General features: G+C 40.7%; 1 long non-coding RNA gene across 4 annotated transcripts; it reads left to right on the forward strand.

Annotated features, from left to right (window-relative positions):
• The first annotated feature begins 112 nt into the window (after positions 1–112).
• Positions 113–14,915, forward strand: LOC120612312 (uncharacterized). 4 transcript variants are annotated; one of them, XR_005655441.1, is made up of 4 exons: positions 113–458; positions 5,424–5,547; positions 12,949–13,099; positions 13,787–14,915. It is a non-coding gene; the product is annotated as an uncharacterized LOC120612312 (long non-coding RNA). The 4 variants fall into 4 exon arrangements; XR_005655433.1 differs by lacking the exon at positions 113–458 and adding an exon at positions 4,718–5,288; XR_005655436.1 differs by lacking the exon at positions 5,424–5,547 and having other exon boundaries at positions 12,916–13,099.
• The last annotated feature ends 3,644 nt before the right edge of the window (positions 14,916–18,559 follow it).

Here is an 18,559-nt window from a genome sequence, read left to right on the forward strand (position 1 = left end):
CGCTAGCGAGCAGCAGGACTGCGCAAGCCGGAATTCAGACACTACATTTCCCGTCAGGTCGCAGGTCAGGCCCGCCCCTGGGCGCGGCACCGCAAACCTCAGCGCTCAGAGCTAAGCGCATTGTTCTCCTGCTGGGGCGGTGCTGTGAGCAGTTGCGGCTTTTCATCCAGCGCAGCATGTAGCTTTTGGTTCTCGGCTCCCAGTTACGTAGCATCGCTCTCTGCTGGGTGGGGCCGCCTCGCCTCGTCCTTGAGTCTGACTTTTTGCCTTCCCCTCGAACCCCCGCTTCGGAATGCAGAGCTTTTCCTTGACTCCAGAGTTCGTGGGCTGCGTTGTTGTCGCACTGTTCCAGAACCTGAGAGATATGGGGGGCGAGGATTGAGATTTGGCGACACAACCTGCCCTTCAAATAAGGTTCCTTCAGGACCTAGCCAATGGCTTCATGTTCGCGAATATATGTAGGTATACATTACTGCCCACACAAATTTATTAAGCATCTACTGTTTTTCAGACATTATTAACTCCAGTGTCACCCCAACCTTTCTAGGATCCCTATGTTGCTGTTGAAGATGGCGTTAACTAGTAGGATGTAGAAGCAAGATCAGAACTCTATCTAGTTTCAGATTGAGCTTCGTCTATCTTTCAGAGGACCCCAACGGCAGTAGCAGGACTAGAGAACTAGTGTGGTGAAATATGGTTCACGTGTCATACACTTCTCCCATTTGAAGTATTCATTCCATGGGTTCTACTATTTTTGTACAGAATTGTGCCATAATGAATTTAAGAACATTTTGACCACTCACAAAAGAAACACTGAGCCTTTTAGCTATCATTCCCAATCTTCTTAACTCCTCCAGCCCTAGCCAACCACTAATTTTCCTGTGTCTATAGATTGACGTATTCTAGACATTTAACGTAAATGGAGTCGTGTGTGATCTTTTTGTGACCACCTTCTTTCAATTAACATAATATTTTCAGTGTTTATCCATATTGTAACATGCATCAGTACTTCATTCCTTTTGATGACTGAATAATATTGCATTATATGGTTATACCATATTTTTGTTATTTTAGATTTTATTACAGATGGTTTTATTTTTCTTTTTTAATATCTTTTATTTGGTAATCACTTAATTCTTTTTTAAAGTAAATTTAATTTTTCAATTACAGTTGGCATGCAATATTATATTAGTTTTAGGTGTACAACATAGTGATTAAACATTTATACAACTTAAGAAGTGATCACCCTGGTAATTCTAGTACCATCTGACACCATACATAGTTATTATAATATTATATATTATATTCCTTATGCTATATTTTATATTCCCATGACTATTTTGTAACTACCAATTTGTATCTCTTAATCCCTTCCCCTTTTATACGCCCCCAACACTCTTCCCATCTGGCAACCATGAAAATGTTCTCTGTATCTATGAGTTTCTGTCTTGTTTGTTTATTTCGTTGTCTAGATTCCATATGTAAGTGAAATCATATAGCCTTTATCCTTCTCTGACTTACTCCACTCAGCACAATACCTTCTAGGTCCATCCATGTTGTTGCTGATGCAACATTTCATTCTTTTTTATGGCTGAATAATATTCCATTATATATATGGACCACCTCTTCTTTACCCATTCATCCCTTGATGGACAGCCAGGTTGCCTCCATATCTTGACTTTTGTAGATGATGCTGCAGTGAACACATGGATCCATGTATCCCTTCAAAGTGGTGTTTTGAATTTGTTTTGATAAATACCCAGAGGCGGGATTACTGAGTCCTTCTTTGTTTCTCATTATAGCCTTTGTAAAGTTTGTTTTGTCTGGTATAAGTATTGCTTTTTTTTTTTTTTCCATTTTCATTTTTATGAAATATCTTTTTCTCTCTCCTTACTTTCAGTGTCTTTTGATCTGAAGTGAGTCTCTTGTAAGCAGCATCTGTAAGGGTTTTGTTAGCCGCCTCAACCACCCCGATTTTGTTTGGAACATTGAACAATTTATGTATAAAGTAATTGTTGATAGATATGTAGTCATTGCCATTTTATTATTCATTTTTTTTATCTTTTTTTTTTTCTTCTTAAAGAATTCTCTAACATTTCTTGTAACTGGTTTGGTGGTGATGAACTTTAGTGTGTTTTCTTTTGTTTTTGTCTGGGAAGTTTTTTATCTGTTCTTTGAATGTAATTGATAGCTTTGCTGGGTAATCTTGGTTGTAAGTCCTTCCTTTTCATCACTATGAATATTTTGTGCCAATGCTTTCTAGCCTACAACGTTTCTGTTGAGAAATTGGCTGACAGTCTTATGGGAGTGACTTTGTAGGTAACTAATTGCTTTTCTCTTGCTTCTTTTAAGATTCTCTCTTCGTCTTTCACCTTTGGCATTTTAACGATGAGGTTTGTTTGTGTGGGCCTCTTTGTGTTCATCTTGTTTGGGAATCTGTGCTTCCTGGATTTGTATGTTCATTTGCTTCGCTAGGTTAGATAAGTTTTCTGTCATTATTTCTTCAACTAGGTTTTCAATTCCTTGCTCTCTCCTCTTTCTGGTACCCCTGTGATGTGAATGTTTGTATGATTGATGTTGTCTCAGAGGCCCCTTATACTATCCTCATTTTTTTGGATTCTTTTTTCTTGTTGCTCTTCTGATTGGGTGTTTCCTGCTACCTTACATTCTAAATCGCTGATTCGATCCTCTGCTTCATCTAATCTACTGTGGAGTCCCTGTAATGGATCCTTCATTTCAGTTATTGTATTCTTCACTTGTGACTGGTTCTTTTTTGTTTTTTATCTTCATTTTTATGTTTTCTATCTCTGTTACCGTCCTCACTGAGTTCATCTACTCTTCTCCTAAGTTCATTGAACATGGCTATAACCAGTGTTTTGAACTCTGCATCTGGTAGATTGCTTGCCTCCACTTTGTTCAGTTCTTTTTCTGGAGCTTGTTCAGTTCTTTCATTTGGGACGTTTCTTTGTCTCCCCATGTTAGCTGCCTTCCTGTATTTGTTTCTATGTATTAGGGAGGGCTGCTATGTCTCCCAGTCTTGGTAGAGTGGCCTTACGTAGTAGATGTCCTATGGGGCCCAGTGGTGCAGTCTCCCTGGTTACCCGAGCTGGGTGCTCCAGGTATGTCGTTTGTATGGGTTGTGTGTTCCTTCCTGTTGTAGCTGAGCCTTGGTTGCTGTTTGCACGTCAGTGGGAGGGATTGAGCCTCAGGCTGATTGGTTGTGAGGAATGGCCTGTGAGGGGCAGACCCTATAGAGCAGGGTTCACTTTAGCAGGCTCTGGTGCCTGCTCAGTCTTCCCTTTGGGTGTGTTGTCCTTAGATTTGGCCCTAGTGGTGCTCCAGCTCAGTCCAAAGCTGGCCACCAGGTATGCTGGCCCCAGGGTCTTCTGGGAAAGGCCTTGTCAAAGGCCCAGTTCAGCTACAGCCTGTACCCTGCCACGGGCCACCTGACTGAGCCACCAAGAAATCTGCAGATGGCCATCACCTGAGCTGAGCTTGAAGATTCCTCAAGAGGCCAAGCCGTGAACTGAGGCCAGCTGCTGCTAGTGCTGGTCTTGGGGCTGCTCAGCAAGAGTTATGGGGTACACTGAGGCTAAATGCTGCTTGTTTGGGTTTTTGAATCTTTGAGAAATTTTAGGAAAGTCTGCAGTATTGCCAGGACAGGCTGTTTGTATAGAAAAGCTACTGGAAGCAGTTTGGGTAGGTCTGCAAATTGGGTGGGGTGAGGGCTCAGGGAATCACTTGGGCAGGGCGACCAGTGATAGTCAGGTTGGTGGATACTCGTATGTGGTGGCCACCTACCTCTGCAGGCTGGTTTGGGGGAGGGCCAATAAAGAGACAGCAGTCATTGCCAGCACTTCTGTCTGGGAGAAAGCTGCTCCTCCAGCCCTTACCCTGAAGCCAGACAATCTAGTTCCTGCTCATATGTCCCTGGAGCCTTTTGAGCTGCTGCCCCAGTACTGGAGCTCCGAGTGATTGAGTTCATCAGCAAGTAAGTTCATGTGAGGGCCCTTTAAGAGGGGCAGCTGTGAGTCCAACTGCTCTCCATCTCACTCAGCTACAATCTCTGCTGGTTTTCACAGCCAGAAGTTGTAGGGACTCCTCTCTCCAGTTCTGGAACCCTGGACTGGGGGACTTGGTGTGGGGCTGGGACCACTCAGTCCTTAGAGAGTACCTCTACAGCCAAGATATCCCTCCCAATTTTTAACCACCACATGGAGGTGTGGGACCAGCCCATTTCATGTCTCCACCCATCCTACCAGTCTCGACATGGCTGCTTCTCTGTGTCCTTAGTTGTAGAACTTCTTTTCAGCTAGACTTCAGGCAATTCTCATTGATGGTTCTGTAGTTTAGTTGTAATTTTGATGTCATGAAAAGAGGCAAGTAGTGTTTAACTGCTCCACCATCTTGACCAGAAACCTCATTGGATGTACCATATTTTGTTTTTGCATTCATCAAAAGGTCGTTTCCACTTCTTGGCCATTGTGAATAATGCTGCTACGAACATTTCTGTACAATTTCTATGCAGACATATTTTTATTTCTCTTGGATATACCTATATATATCTGTATCTATTTCTATTTCTGTATATCTATGTAGGAGTGAAATTGCTGGGTCACATGGTAACTCTATGTTAAATAATTTGAAGAACTGTCAGACTGTTTTCTAAAGTGGCCGCCCCAGTTTACACTCCTACCAGCATTATATGAGAATTCTGATTTCTCCACCTCCTTTTCAACACTTGTTATTATTTGAGTTTTTCATCATAGCCATCATAGTGGGTGTGAAATGGTATCTTGTGGTTTTGATTTGCATTTCCATGATGACTAATGACACTGAGCAGCTTTTGATGTGCTTATTAACCATTCGTATACCTTCTTTGGAGAAATGTCTATGCAATTCCATTGCCCATTTTAAAAGAAGGTTATATGTCTTTTTATAGAAGCCTCAGTATTAGTACATTGTTGTAAGAGACATCTGTTGTTTTTGTTTGCCTAACATTCTGTTTCTTAGAATTTACTTTCCTTATTCCTTTTGATCCTCCTGGGGCTGCCAATCATAGAATCCTTCCTACTCTGGCCACAGTAATTGGCTCAAAGATGAACAAGTGACTCGACTAGAGCCAATCAGAATCCTCCTCTGGAATTTTATTTATAAGCTAAGAAACTCTCCCTTCCTTATAAGGACCTAACGATGTTGGCCAGTGGAAATGTTGGAAGAAAGCCATGAGTTTAAATAATCAAAGGCAGAAGATGGAAAAAGAGAGAAGTCACGTGCCTTGGAACTATGTAGGCCATTATTATTATTATTATTATTATTATTATTATTATTATTATATCTTCAGCTAGTTTGAGTTGTAATCTCACAACCTAAAGACTAATGGTCTTCCCCAGGCCTGTAACTTGGTCCAAATCTCTCAACAGAGGGAGCTCTCACTCCAGAGAATGAAGCTACACTTCAGGTGGGAAGAACTCTTAACATGTATCTGGAGATTTAGTAGCATTGGCTTCAGGAATGGAGACCACAGTGGTTCCTGAGCAGTAGTGGGTAAGTGCAGGACCAGAATGAGCATGTCAAGGGAACGTGGCTCGTTGTCACTGTGAGGTGTGGCATTGGGTAGCAGCACCTTGAGAGATGAGGATTGTAGATATTAATAGAAAAATAAAGATTCATGCTGAGTACCAGCCACAGTCATAACATAGCACTCATTGGAGTTTTATCATCAGCAGTCACTCTTTAGAATAAGGTTGAAGGGGTCCAGAATAGCCGGTACAGTATACCAATTATTTTGAACTGAAGGCATTTGAAAATAAGTTTCTTTTCCCCCCAGAACTCTCTTATCTACCTAAAAGCTGAGCTTCTCAATAGAACTCAGTTGTCATAAATCCCTTTTCTGAAACCAGGAAAGATTGACCAGAAGTGGACCCTACACCCAAATAGACATTGTCATAAAACTCTTCTCTGTTCTCCTAAGGGCCCATTTATCTTTCCCAAAAGTGCCCTTTCTTCCCCGCCCCTGTTAAGAAGTCACTTGTTTTCTTGTAACTGCCCTTCTTCCCTGCCCCATTTTCTATTAAGATGTTATATAAGCCCCAATTCTAACCACCTCCTTGAGTCACATTTTTCTGTGAACTCTCCCATACGTTGTACATATGTGAATAAAACTTTGTCTTTTCTCTTACTCTTCTATTTTTTGTCAGTTTAGTTCACAGCCCGCAATGACTGAACCTAAGAGGATAGAGGAACAAGTTTTCCTCCCCAGCAAAGCCTTGGCAAAGGTGGTTTCTGGCCCTATGGCAAACTTGGCAGAAGATGAGAATATTGCTAGATGTGGCACTATGATTAAACAACAATGGAAAGTAGATAGATCCCAAGGTCCCAATATAGTCATAGGTTCTATGATTCTGGGTGAGCTTTGTTCAATTCTTGAGGGAGAAAAAACCTAAGGTTTCCCAGTTGTAGATATTGGAACCAACCACTGGGTTGAGGTGGTGACACAGGTTTATAGTAGGGATTCTTAATAGTAACACAAACCAAGATTATGAAGTGTTATCTGACTATTGGTTTTCCAATTCTGCTCATCAAAGAAAAGACTACGAATTAGGGAGCAGGAATAGAGAGACATGTACTCTTAAAGTTTGCCTCTGTGCATTCATTTTATCACCTGAGATGCTTAATGGGTTCAGCAGGTGATAAAAACTGGCTTGCTGGTGGGAACTGTGGCAAACTGGGGAGTACCAGCCTCTGTCTACAAAGCTATAATGGCTGCCATGCAGGAATGCATGCTTTGTCTATCTGAGACTCCAAAATTTCTGAAGTCAGACATTTAATTTTTTTAATGTGAAATCTCTTGATCTTAAATGTGGGCAATTAATTTTGTTAAATTACTCAGTTTAAGGAGACCATAGACTGAGGCAGCTTTAATTCTATGGCAGCCTACATAAACAACCCAAAATCTAAACCTGTAAATGCCTGAAAATTACATAATGAAAGTGCTAAGGATAACCAATCACAAACAGCCAACTAGGCTTAAGCTATAGCCAATCAATAATTTCCTTGCTTTGCTGCCACTTTTTCTCTATAAAGTTTTCTTTCCAGCTCTGTTCAGTGGAGCGCTCCAACACTTCTGTTTTATTGCTGCCCAAATGGAATCAATTTTTACTCAAATACTTAAAAATTTTTAATATGCCTTAGTTTATCTTTTAACAGTTTGTATGAAAACAGTATTCGGTCCAAACGCAACACATAGGCACCAGGCATGTGGCCCACCAGTTTGTGGTCTCTGATCTGTTGTATCTCTAAAATCTATCCAGCTCCCAAATTATGTAATTCCACATGTGAACTTCTTTCAGTTTGTTTTCTAAAGTAATTCTACCACTACCCTTAGGTCTCCTCTCTCAGAATTAGACAACAGAGAACACAAAAGTAGTAGAAAGGAGAACATGGAAGATGCAACACCCAGGGGAGACCCTCAGTGGAGCAAAGCCCTGGGGCTGAAGCCAACACAACACAGTGATACATCTTAGAAAGAGAAGAGTTTGCTGGGATAGGGGTGAGAATTATGTGTGATGATAATAAAAATCCTGAAGATTCATATACTTGAATAGCAGTATTTCCAAAAATGACTAATTCAGAACATTAAATGCTAGTATACCCAAATCGCTTTTCAACTGTGAGCTTGGTCAGAATGGGCTCTTCATATTGAGTGGCGTCTTCATTCTTCTGATCACCTTTTTTTTGACTCTGTTGGTTCTTTCTTGTTGAGTAGCAATTCCCATTGTGGGACACCATTTAGGGACATTTTTGCCTTGATGCGTTGCCATTTTGTTTGGGAAAAATCTGGGATAATCAAAGAGAGACACGGGGGAGCAGACAGACTTACCTCCTTTTTGTCCACTCTCTGCTTTGACCTTTGGGAAACACATATACAATCTATATGCCAATGTCTATATCTAATCTATCATCTATCCATTCATCCATCCATATATCCATCTGTCTATCAAGGATTCTTTTTGTTGAGAGTTATTTGTATTTCAAAGCTCTGATGAACTTTATCTGAAAAAAAATTTGTTTCTAAATTAAAAAAAAAAGAACACCTCTTTTGTAATCCAACCATCACCTCAACTGAGAATAAATCTTCATTAATGAATTGCCAAAGCTGTTGCTGGAGAGCTTGGAGCTCCAGTGTGACCAGGTTCTTTATGCCATGAGAAAGGATTCGAGGACAAGATGAACAGCAAGCAGGAAAGTACAAGGTTTATTAAAGTGAAAGTACACACTCAAGAGGTGAGTGTGGGCGAACTAGGAAGAGAATGAGAGAGAGTCTCACACAAGGATGTCTTGATTCTGGACTTTTGTTCTTTTGAGGGCAGAGCCTGGAAACGTGTTACTGATGTAGACTTGCTGTCTCCTCCTAGTAGGCCGGGAGCTTGGTTTCCTGGTCTTTCTTCCTTATACTGTGTTTCTGGACCTGTAATGGCATCAGGAACCACAGCATTTGCAATGTGGATAAGATTATAATGATATAGTTAGCCAAAGGTCATGTGTTAGCCAAAGATGGTGTCTAAGCTGGAAAATTCTGGTTTTGGCTTATCTCCCTTATTTGGGGCTAAAACGGGGAGGTGTGAAGAAAGGAAAAAATATTCTGAGCCATATCCTGTAGGGGGAGGAAGTATCCCTGGGCTATCTATCCTGTTTCAAAGCTATACTCTTTTTGACGATATTCTAAGCCAATTGATTATTTCAGTGGTTTACAGTTGACCCACAATTAGCAGGGGAGCATACCTCAACTCTAAATTTAAGCGTCAATCACAATGTGCTTGATCTTTCTTTCCTTTGGTCTCTGTAGGGCAGACATTCCCACCTGGTTCAAAGAAAGACCCTGCAGGAACTAAAATGAAACGGCTGCTGCCACAGCCAACTCTCTTTGGTATTTCTAGTGAGATGGGGGCAAATGCCTAAGTCTCACCCACCGTTTAGACATTGCGAGGCTTTAGGAAAATAAGAACTAGCCAGGTCTTCTCAGCAAAAAGTTTGAGGACTCCTCTTTGAATATACAAGAAGGAGAAAATCTTTTGCTTGGTGTTGTTCCTGCATTCTCTGCTTTAAGGGATTGCTTGTTCAGGTGGAGAATTGCTTTTCTGAACAGAGGACCACATAGGGGTTTCTCTCCGCCAAAGAAAGGAGTAGAGAAGAACGGAAAGGGAATTGTGTGAACAGGAAAGACAGCCGGAGTGCTCTTAGTCCTAAAGGCAGTTGGCAGAATAATTATAACCATTTAGTGAGAAGTAAAATTTATAACCATTCAGAGGGCTGACATTAATTATAAGTCATTTTAACAACTGAGGTGGAAAACCTGAATCTGGTGTCCTCTTCCATTTTTCAAGGCTGAATAACTATTAATAGATCTATATTTGCATAATGACTTTCTTTTCTCTAAATTGCCCCCAACTAATTGCTTTGGGAAATCTCTACTGTTCTTTGTTCTCGGGCCATCACCATTTCAGTTCCACTGATATGTAAAAATTAGGTGATAGTTTTTTTCAAGGACAATGCCAAATTTACTGGAAGGTGTTTTAAATCTTGGATTAGCAAAGAGTGAGAAAGTCAGCTACAGGAAATAAATAATCAGAAAAAATATCAAAAAACATTCTGGCCCCTTTTGGTTTTGGGACTGTGGACTTGGAGAGATGTGGGAGAAGCTGTTATTTTTCTGGAGGGAGGCTTGGACCAGGACATTGTGTGACTCCCATGAGATGAGGCTGGCATCCAGCAAACATTCTTTTATCTACTTAAGTTATCCTAGTACCTCCGTGAGACAAATTCCCTGAAGTAAGTGAAATAGATCCTGGAAATGCTATAAAATGATTGAAGGCTAGAAGCTGTGGTATCAGATAATGAAATACTCTTATATAAGATTTTACCCTCATCTCAAAAGATAAGCATTTTCCCACTGTAGAGTTAGTAAGTCACTAAGCACAGCTCATACTCAAGAGGGGAGACTCCATCTCCTAGAGTGGGGAGTAACATAAACTATTTGGAATTCTATGAGGGAGATCTGTCTCTTTTCTATTTATTTAAATATTCAATCTTTTATTTATATCAGTGTGAAGTCACAGTATATTTATTTTATACTTTGGATTATCATCCAATACTATTGTATTAGCCATATATTTTCTGATGCTTTGACATCTGGGGTCTTGCTGACCCTGGAGAGACTTTCCCTTCCAGGGCTAGCCAAATCCTAGATATAGAAATGGCCTCTCTTTTGAGTGGGTCTTTCAAATGTAAACCAGCCAATTAAGGGCCTATATCCCCACCACCTCCTTTACCTGCTTCTCACACTCAGGGCTACTATTCTCCTGTCCTAATTAGCCAAGCCCAGATACCAGAAAACCAGTGACAGTACTTATGCCTCAGAGCCACTGAAATTAAACTAGCCAATCCTAAACCTACTTATCCTGCCTTGCCTATTCCTTACTATAGAACAGGGGTCCCCAACTCCTGTTAGGAACTGGGCCTCACAGTAGGAGGTGAGTGGCAGGCCAGCACATGAAACTTCATCTATATTTGCAGCCACTCCCCAGCACTAGCATCACCACCTCAGCTCCACCTCAGATCAGGCATTAGATTCTCATAGGAGCACTGGTCTCTGATGCCAAAAAGTTTGAGGACTGCTACACAGAAACCTCAATAAAGACTCTTGCTTACATTTCCCCTTCACTCTTTCTTCCTCCTGATCAACCCTGGTGCTTCCTCATGTGGCCCCCTGTGGCATAGCGTGCCCCTTCTTTTAGGAACTGTGAGCAACTATCTTCACAATGGCAGTCAACCCCTGATCTGCTGTCCTTCACCATACATGAATAAAAATACAAAACCTACATTTTAAAACAACTGCTGTCTACGGCCATGCCACCCTGAATGTGCCCAATCTCATTTTTTAAAAAAATAAATAAATAAAACAACTACTATTTATTTTTTTGCTCAAATTGTTCTGGCTTTGGCTATTGGGAGCTCTTTCAGGTTGGCTCCTCTGTCCCTTCCACATGCCACTTGTCCTCTTTTCTTTTTGAGGATGTCCTTACTTTCTGGTGCTACAAGGTGCCCCTGACTTATATAATCATCACCCAATGCCTAGAATCAGACATTTCTCCAAGGAATCCTGGTTCTTTTTATTGGAAAACGATCTTGCCATTGGTTTTTATAAATAAAGTTTTATTGGAAAATAGTCATGCTCATTCATTTTCATGTTTTCTGTGGCTGCTTTTGCATTGCAGTAGCAGAGTTGAGTAGTTACAAGAGACTGTATGTCCTGTAAAGCCTGAAATATTTACTATCTGGCCCTTTATAGAAAATTTGATGACCCCTTTTCTAGATGAAGGCGGTTGTTCTTATTTCTGTAAAGACAGAGAAGTCTTATGGAAGTCCAAAACATGAAATAAAGGAGTCCAAATATGAACCAAAGATCTTAGCAGTGGTCCCCAACATTTTTGGCACCAGAGACCTGTGCTCCTATGAGAATCTAAAACCTTAAGATCTGAGAGGGAACTAAGGTGGTGATGCTAGCGCTGGGGAGCAGCTGCAGATACAAATGAAGTTTCGTGCACTGGCCCGCTGCTCACCTCCTGCTGTGTGGCCCAGTTCCTAACGGGCCATGGACCGCTGTGGACTGGAAGTTGGGGACCCTTGGTTTATAGGATCTAATACTAGGAATCAACACTACATTTTCTTCTACAGCTTTTTGGATTTTATTCCTTTCTGTCAGGTGGTTCTCATTACCTTCTTATATACCCTGCTGTACTGTGAAGGGGAATCTCCCCTTCTAGCTAGGTTGAAACGGGTAGAAATTTCTAATGAAGAAGAATCTAATTAGAGCTGGCATTACCCCCTATGATGGTAAAGAAAGCAAAGTACACCTCTAGTCATGTACTAGACCCAGAAAAAAAAAATTCCTTCTCAAAACGGTTACTCTTCTTCAACTTGTCAAATTAATGCTATTTTCAGGAAGAATATTCTTTCCTTGTATGTGATTAGACATTGTAGCTGAGAAAAAAACTACTCACCTTGGAGGATGTGCCTTTCTTTTTAGGTACATATCTGAGAATGTCAAGTGCATCTAACACTAGGGATTACCTATTCTCCCAGAGTCAGCTGTGACTAAGCAAAGTTCAGCCTCTCAGGTGCTCAAGTTTGTAAGTCCCTGCAAAATACAGAGGGGGAGCATGTCCTCTTCTTACACAGAGGGCAGAGGGTTTCTGAGGGAGTGGGTGGCATGGGAGCACCTGACAAGGGGCTTCAAAAACAGGCTATATTAGCTGAAGAAGGGTTCAAGAAGGAGGGAGTGAGGGAGTATCGACATACTCCCCTCCTTTGAGGACCTAGTCTGAAAGGCTTTCTCTGGTATATAGTAGAATAGAGAATAAAGTCCAATACAGTTTCACCCTTAACCTGTGGTAATGAATGTCTGCCTCACTCATTGTATAATATGTGTCTGGTCAGAGAAGATTAAACAGCAAGGATACCTGAGAAGAAACAGTAAGTGCTCTCCAATTGCTTAGTGGGACTCTAGCGAAGAGAGGACAGGAGACACACCTGTGGCATCAGGGCAGGGTCACCCAACACCAGAGACCATCAACTGCCTTCCTCGGTAGGAAAGGAGAGATCTGTACTGCTTTGCCCCACATACTTTATATTCACATGCTGCTGCTTAAGGGCTCCTAATAGGGTTGCCAGATTTAGCCAATGAAAAACAGAAACATCTAGTTAAAATTGAATTTCAGAGATAAATAATAAATAAATAACTTTTTAGTATAAGTATATCCCATGCACTACCTATAACATACCTATAGTAAAAAAAAGTTATTGTTGTCATTTGTCTAAAATTCAAATTTAACTATCCCGTATTTTACTTGGCAGTCCTGACCTACTGTCTACTTCATAACCATTCAGATCAATTCATGGAGCTACAAGAAATGTCAATCTGGATCTCCCGAGAAAGAGCAAAAGCCAGAGGCAGAAAAAGGAGAGGATTGGCCCAGTTTTCCCTGTTTGGGAGAAGCCCTGCATACCAGGCCATGCTAGGACATTGGACAACATTCAGGTAGGCCTGTCCTATCTCCACTTCTGGTCTAACCAGTAGTGGTATGGAGATGAGCTGGTGGGGTGGGGGGGGCGTGCAGGGGCAGATAATAGAGTTTGCTTATGTAGGAAGAAGGCAGTGAGACATGTACACGTCTAGTGTGCAAGTTTCCCTCATTCCAGTTCTCCTCCTCGCCCCTTCTCTGTCTCAGCAGGGCTCCTTTTTCAGTACCTTTTACCTCAGATAAGTACTGAGCCCTCTCCTCCCTTAGTCTCAAGCTTCTCAGATATGAATCTTATGTTTTTGGCTCACCTCACTGCTTGCTGACATTTATCCCCGTCAAGTTGACCTTGCTTGCTTCCTTTTCTTCACAAAATGTGGTCATTATATTTCTCTGTTCATCAAGATTATTAGAGGTTCAACTAATGTCTCTCAGTTCTATGAAGTTTTTTCCACTCCAGTCTGTATCAGTCCGAACTTTACAAGTTGTCCTGTATACTTTACTACCTTAAAAGTTTAATTGGCCTACATTTGTTTTTTAAGTTGAAAATCAAAATTATAGTACTAAATTATGATGATTTTAAAAATTACTCATAATGTCAGCAATATTAAATGATTTAAAAAAATTTTTGACTAGCCTTCCAAACTTTTAAATATGCATATGTAGTTTATATGACTGCTGGCTGTCTCCTATTCATGTCTTTCCAGCTTTTGTGATCTGAGAGGCAAGGCTTCTTCTCAGCCAGCTCCAAATAGCAACAACCCAAGAGGATGATTAATCCAGCTTGGAACACATGCCCATTACATAGTGTCTCATACCTTTGAACCAATCAATGTGGCTAGAGGAATGAGCTACTCTGTTTGACCAGTTATAGATCACCCTGTGGCTATATGATTAGATACTGTGATTGACAGCTCCATCAGAATCAACATCAGAATTGGCAAGTGGATGAGAAAAGAACAGTTCCCCAAAGGAAGGAAGGTAATAATGGGCAGACAGAAACAACAGCTGTCTACAAAAACCAAGATTCTTCTGAGTTTTGGTAGAATGACCCAATCCCGCCCAAACCTGGTCATGCTTTGGAGAATTGAAAACAAAAGTTTTGAAACTATTAAGTTGAGGACTGAACTCTCAGGTAATGATAAATGTCCAAGGACACTTATATGAATGATACTGATTTTACTTATTTATATTTTCTTTCATTTGAGTGTCTAAACGGATTTTATAGTACTCAGATGGAATGTCCAAGAAGGGACTGTTGTTCTTTTAAAGAGGAGTACACCGAAGCTTGGAAGGATGGAAAAAAAATGTGAAAATCCTGTCTAATGATATTCACTGGCTTATTGCCTGGGGAAAATCCAGACTTTCCAGCCTTGTATCTTATATTCCCCACAAGTTTGAAATTACAGTGGATTGTTTTTTTCATTGTAAGATGACTTAAGGGTATACTGTTTTATTTGTTTTATTTTCCTAGTGTTTTAAATGAAAAGCCTTTGCATCCTTTCATCAACACAACCAAAGGAATGTTTTTAAATTGAATGAATACACCCACATCCGAAGGAATAAAATTTCTGCTTCTAAATCTGTACATTAGGTTTCCTTGCCAGCAATGTTTTACTTTGGCACCAGCCATAAGTCTCTACTCATGTCCGTGTTTTTAAAGGTGCCTATTTTCTTACTTTGAAATTGCTATAAGTAGTTAGCTAATATAGTATTGCTACCCACATAAGAGGGAGGTGAAGCAAAACATCCTCTCCTTATTTCTTTGGCCAGCACATTTGTGACTCATAAAGGAGTTGAAAAAGTGTTGCTTTTGAGTCTTGTATCTAACTTGCTGTTTCCTTGCAATTTAAAGTTTGAAAACTTATTTACATTTTTGAAACACAAAAGACAAGTGTTCAGTGTAAGGTCCCACGCTTACCTCTTTCACTGTCTTTACAGTTCTCACCACTGCATACCCAACAGTAACCACTTTTATCAAATATATACGTAACTTTTATATAACTAAAGGTGTATATAACTAGGTTTTTAATATGTATGGACACATATGAATATATATTTTCATTTTACCCCATTTAAAACAAGAAGCAGTATTGTTCTAAAGTTGCTTTTTAAAAATTTTAATGTTGTATCTTAAAGATCTATCATATTAATTAACAGAGTTTCCTCGTTCTTTGTTATAGTTGCATGGTCTTCCATTAAGCAGATATGCCATATTTATCTAACGAGTGCTTATTAACTTACATGTGAATTGTTTTCCATCTCTTATTCTTACAAACAATGCTGCAACGGTTAATCTTATACATAAGTCATTTATTACATGTACATACATCATCAGGTTAAATCCCAGAAACGGGATTGCAAGTCTGAATAGTTAAGAAATTCGTCATTCTTGCAGTGTTTTCTTAAATGAATTCACCTTATTCTCTTGGTGAATTCATTTTTATTCTCCAAGACTCATTTTAAACATTAGCTACTCTGTGAAGACTTCCTGATCCCCTTTCTGAAGATAGTCATTTGCTCCCACCTCTGTGCTCTCATTCACCCATATCTATGCCTCCATTATAGCTCTTAGCCCTTTGTACTGATTATTTATCGGTATGGCAGTTACCTCCACTGGTCCATGAGGTTGAAAAGGAGGAATGCTGTCTGCTATATTTTTGTAACCCCAGGACCATGGTCAGTGCCTCGTGTGCAGTAGATGCTCAATATGGATGGATGGATGGATGGATGGATGGATGGATGGATGGATGCATAGATAAAACCAAAGAAATTACTACTGGAGTTAAGTTCCAAAATTATGATCCTATGGAGAATCTTGGGCAAATATCAATGTTAAATACCAATGTGCATTGTTATGCTTTAAGATTTGGCCTGGCTGGGTGAGTTGACTGAAAGACAGGTCCTGAACTGGGAGCAAGGCACATTGAGTTCAGATTAGTAGTCTACAATCGAGATCTGTACTGGATAAGGTTCCTATAGATATAAGCACTAGGAACAGGTCTACCACCTAAGCAAAAATGAGACTTATTGTGGAAGCTCATAGTCAAAGGCAGAGCTGAACAGCCAAGTCTCAGGAAGGGTGGTAATGGAGTCAGTCCTTCAGAAATAGGAAGAGCCTATGGGCTTCTGAATATTGCCAGAGGTAACTCAGCTCTTAGAACTTTCTGTCTCTGTTTAAGTTGTCAAAGTTCCAAGGAAAGAACATGAGGTTAGCATTGTCTTCTCTAGGATCATTCAGGCATAGCTAAAGGACAGGATGAGTAATATAGGTATAGCTTTTTGAGAAATCATTATGTGCCAGGAAGCCATTGTAATTTTTGACTACTAGAAGGGCCAAAGTGAAAATGTAGTGGACTTCCTATCAGGTGTGTGTGCCAGAATGACAAGGAACCCAGGGAAGAGAAGAAAGCAGGTCAGTGGGGCAGGGAATCAGGTAGGAGAGCAAGCAGAAGCCCAGCCATCAAGACTTGGGCATTAGATCAGGATTAGACTGGCAGCCAAATGTGGAGTTGCAGTCATTTGAGCACATCTGGCCCCAGGTCAAGACTGGCTCTGGGAACCAGAAGAGGACTGAGCATGCCTTTGGCAAATGAGAGGGGAGCAGTAGGACGGGCATGTAGACTGGAAACCAGGTTGGGCCTGGCGTGCACCATTCCTCGATGCAGAACTTGGAACAGATTTCCCTTTGCTCATATGCATTTCTCTTTACTCATCGGCCAGCTGACACTGTGTAGGACAGGCCCAGTCTGCGTTAATTCCAACAAAGTCTACCAACAAAAATGCTGATAGAATTCATTGTCTCTCAACTATTGGTGCTTGTTATTTTTTCTAGCTGATGTTATTTGGCCTTGAATCCAACTTGTATGCCTGCCTATGTGACTGATAAAAGGGAGGATGCTATCTTTTATTTTGTGCCTACTATTTCCAGACATAATGATAGAGATCTCATGTGCACTCTTACATTTTAAAATATCTTCAAAATAGCCCTTTGAGGGAAGGATTAGACCCCTTTTTATAGGTGAGTTAACTTAGGCCAAGGGAGGTATCTTAGTCCATTTGGGTTACAGTAACGAAATAACCAGAGTGGGTGGCTTATAAACCACAAACATTTATTTCTCACAGTTCTAAAGGCTAGGAAGTCCAGGATCATGGCAGTGGCAGATTTGGTAGCTGCTAAGGGCCCACTTTCTGGATGACTGTCTTTTTGTTGTAACTTCACATGGCAGAAGGGGCAAGGGAGCTTTGTCTCTGAGGCCTCTTATATAAGGGCCCTAATCCCATTCGTAAGGGCTCTGCTTTCATGACCTAATCGCCTCTCATAGGTCCCACCTCCTGATACCAACCTTGGGGGTTAGGTTCCAACATATGAATTATAGGGGGACAAAAACATTCAGACCATAGCAGAAGATATAGTAGCTTGAACTTCACAGCATACTCAAGATTTCCTTAGGTCTTTATCTTATGCTCCCTGGGGCTTATCTTGATAGCCATGATGTCATGGGCAATGGGGTGCACTGGAATCAGGACACCTCAACTCTGAGCTCAAATGTGTTGTTAATTAGGTGGTGGCTTAGTTTCCTCATTTGTGAAGTGAGGGAGTTAAATTAGTTGACAGAAAGGCTCTTTTATGGCTCTGAAAGTGCCATGCCTCTGGTTTCACAGCTTTTGAGGCAATTAGAGGTCACTTCTGCTTTAGAGAACTTTATTTTGGTCTGTAGATATCTGCCATACAAGTGCCACATTTTGTTCATCTCTGCAAAGATATGCCATCTCCTCGGTGTTCTTTTTTTATTCCTTTGCTACTTTTTTCACATGATGAATGTTTCAACAAAACCGAATTGAGTACCACATCATGATCTAGCATTCTCAAGGAAACTTTGAACTTGCTTTTGTAGTTTCTAGACCCTCTGTCCCCGTGACCTCATCGTGTGGCCCTCTGGTGTGCTATGTAACCTCCAGGACCTGTGAGTAATTAATCTTGTTCTTCAAAGTCCCCTGATGACTTTTTACTTAAGTTCATCCTGCAATCATAAGAACCACAAGGAGAAGTCCAGCTATAACACTGGCTCTAGTGGAGAAATGTCTGAGGGCGCTCACCACAAGTAGTATGAGCCCAGGTGAGTGCCTCAGGCATTCCTAGCTGATAGCATCACTAACAACAGGGTCAGAGCACAGAACAAAATCCTATTCATCTCTACAACTTTGCAACACACATAAGCACCATTATGTGTGTGGGCCTTTTTGTTCGTTTGTGTAGTATAAATGGGTGGAGTTAAAAAATAAAGAGTTAAAAGACACACACAGACTAAAAGGAAGTGGGTGGAAAAAACTGCTTTGATTGACCTAGAAGGTATTTAAGTCAGACAGAGAAAGATAAACACTATTATGATTTCACTTATATGCGGAATCTAAGGAATAAAAAGAACAGACTAATCAAAAGCAGACTCACGAATATAGTGGACAATTTGGTGATGGAC

This window comes from Pteropus medius, unplaced genomic scaffold (genome assembly GCF_902729225.1).
Source record: "Pteropus medius unplaced genomic scaffold, Ma_sr-lr_union100, whole genome shotgun sequence".
Lineage (NCBI taxonomy): Eukaryota > Metazoa > Chordata > Mammalia > Chiroptera > Pteropodidae > Pteropus > Pteropus medius.